Source organism: Etheostoma spectabile, chromosome 15 (genome assembly GCF_008692095.1).
Source record: "Etheostoma spectabile isolate EspeVRDwgs_2016 chromosome 15, UIUC_Espe_1.0, whole genome shotgun sequence".
NCBI classification, from domain to species: Eukaryota; Metazoa; Chordata; class Actinopteri; order Perciformes; family Percidae; genus Etheostoma; species Etheostoma spectabile.
This window is the reverse complement of record NC_045747.1, coordinates 18,125,635-18,128,707: the sequence shown is the minus strand read 5'-3', so window position 1 is coordinate 18,128,707 and position 3,073 is coordinate 18,125,635. Positions and strand designations below refer to the sequence as shown.

Sequence of the window (3,073 nt, the reverse complement as noted above, 5' to 3'; positions counted from 1 at the left end):
AGTAGCTTTATAGAATGTACAGTTTATGAAAAAAAAACAGAGACAGAATTGCTGCAGTAAAGACTTTATTTGCAAAAGGACATTACTGCAAGATATACAAACAGAAAGAAAACCGGAATAATAATAATAATAATAAAAAGTAATCTTCTGATCTGGTCTTCTGCATTTGGCCACATGTTCTCATCCACATCACACTTGATATCTTCTCTGGCAAGGCATCATGGGAAGAATCTTTTTGCATGCCTTACCCACCCCTGGCAGTGTTCAGCTGTGACGTCTTGGCATGCAGCATCCATTGCATCCAGGAGGGACATTTGGTCATGTGGACGACGATCAAAACCTTTCATCTCCAGGCTGAGAAAAACTCCTCAATGGGGTTGAGGAAAGGAGGGTAAGGGGCAAGGAAGTGGAACATCATCCTTGGATGTGCGTCAAACCAGGCTGTGGTTGTACAGGAATGGTGGAATGCCACATTGTCCCATGTGATCACATATGTTGGCAAGACGTCTCCCACCTGCCCCCTTTCTACCTCTGGCACCAGTCTTTCGTGCCGGTCTTCTGAAAACAGAAGAAGGGGTCGGTGTTGTAGGGGCCAGTCTCACATTTATGCAGGAGTGCACCATTGTTGGAGATTGCGGCGCACATGGTGATGTTTCAACAACTGCATAACTTCAATAAGCTGTTTCTCATTAGCAATGGAATAAAATACAGGGAAAATATTTGTGTTTCAATTCACAATGAAAAAAGTCATAATAAAATATGTGGAAAAATTCATAGTATAGTATGTTGAAAAAGACATAGCATAACATGACAAAACTTCATTGTATAGTATGTCAAAAAAGTCATGGTATAGTATGACGAAACGGCATAGTCTAGTATGTCAAAAAAGTCATAGTATAGTATGTTCAAAAAGTCATAAAAAAGTCAGTCATAGTATAGTATGTCAAAAAAAGTCACAGTGTAGTCTGTTGAAAAAAAGCCATTAAAAAGCATGGTATACTATGTCAAAAACCTAATAGTATAGTATGTCTAAAAAAGTCACAGTACAGTATGTCGGAAAAAGTCTTAAGAGTCAAAGTATTGTATGTTGAAAAAAGTCTTAAAAGAGTCACAGTATTGTATGTCGAAAAAAGTCTTAAAAGAGTCACAGTATTGTATGTCGAAAAAAAGCCGTGAAGAAGTCATAGTATAGTATGTTCAAAAAGTCATAGTATAGTTTGTCAAAACGTCATAGTACAGTATGTCAAAAAAGTCATTGTACAGTATGTCAAAAAAGTCATAGTATAGTATGTCGAAAAAGTCATAGTATAGTATGTCGAAAAAGTCATAGTATAGTATGTCCAAAAAAGCCACAGTATATAGTATGTCGGAAAAAGTCTTTAAGAGTCATAGTTTAGTATGTCGAAAAAACGTCTTTGACTTACTATGATGTAGTATGTTTCAACATACTATACTATGACTTTTTCACATTGAATTAATGAAATGAGTGAAATGAATCAAAGTATGGTGTGGCAAAACGTGATAAAAAGTCATGGCATAGTATGTCAAAACATCATAGTAAAGTATGCCAAAAAGTCATAGTATACTATGTTTAGTAGTATTGTAAGGTATGTTGATAGTATAGTATGTCAAAATAGCAAAAAAAACATAAAGTAGTGTAGTATTTCAAAAAGGCATCGTATAGCGTGTAAAAAAGTCATAATATAGTATGTCAAAAAAAAGCAATATAAACTCATAGAATAGTATGTCAAAAAAGGTTAGTATATTACTTTAAAAAGTCATAGTATAGTATATCAAAACGTCATAGTACAGAATTTCAAAAAGGTCATAGTATAGTATGTTGAAAATAGTCTTATTATAGAATGTCCAAAAAAGCCATAAAACATCATAGTATAGTATGTTGAAAAAGTCATAATATAGTATGTGGAAAAAATCTTAGTATATTATTTTGACAAAGTCATAGTATAGAATGATGAAAAAGTCATAGTACAGTATGACAAAACTTCATAGTATAGTATGTCAAAAAAGTCATAGTATAGTATGTGGAAAAAGTATGTTGAAAAAGTCATAGTATAATATGCCAAAAAAAACATAAAATAGTATAGTGTCGAAAAAAGGCATGGTATAGTATGTTGACAACGTCATAGTATAGTATGTCCAAAAAAGCCATAAAAAGTCAGTCATAGTACAGTATGTCTAAAAAGGTCACAGTATAATCTGTTGAAAAAAAGCCATTAAAAGACATAGTATATTACGGTGAAAAAAGTCATAGTATAGTATGTCAAAAACTAATAGTATAGTATGTCAAAAAAAGGTCACAGTATAGTATGTCGGATAAAGTCTTGAGAGTCAAAGTACTGTGTGTCGAAAAAATTCTTAAAAGAGTCATAGTATAGTATGTTGAAAAAAGTCATTGTATATTGAAACAAATCAAAGTATGGTATGGCAAAAAGGGATAAAAAGTCAAAGTATAGCATGTCGAAAAACGTGATGAAAAAGTCGTGGTATAGCATGTCCTTGTAGCATCACTTAAAATGTCATTTAACTGATGCTTTTATGCAAAGTAATTTCTAAAAACATTATGTGCAGGGTTGGAACCCTGCACTTCCTTGTCTTAAGGCCAAAGAGCCACCCATTCAGGCACAATACTGCATGGTACATCATGCTGAAAAAAAACTGATAAAAAGTCATAGTATAGTATGTCAGAAAAAAGTGAGAAAAAAATCACAGTATAGTGTGTCAAAAAAGGTCTTGAGAGTCACAATACAGTATGTCAAAAAAAAGTCTTGAAAGTGGCATAGTAGCCTATAGTATGTTGAAAAAAGTGAGAAAAAAAGTCATAGTATAGTATGTTGAAAAAGTGAGAAAAAAAATCATAGTATAAGTATGTTGAAAAAGTGAGAAAAAAAGTCATAGTATAGTATGTTGAAAAAGTCATGGAATAGTATGTCAAAACATCATAGTATAGTATCTGAAAAAAAGTCATAGTATAGTGTTTCAAAACGTCATAGTATGTAAAAAAATCTGTAGTATAGTATGTGGAAAAATTCATAGTATAGTATGTTGAAAAAGT

The 3,073-nt window shown here is 32.4% G+C and overlaps 1 pseudogene; it reads right to left on the bottom strand.

The window, feature by feature from the left end:
• The window catches only part of LOC116703243 (serine/threonine-protein kinase SBK1-like), a 10,985-nt pseudogene extending 10,340 nt beyond the window's left edge, over positions 1 to 645 (bottom strand).
• Between the last annotated feature and the right edge of the window lie 2,428 nt (positions 646 to 3,073).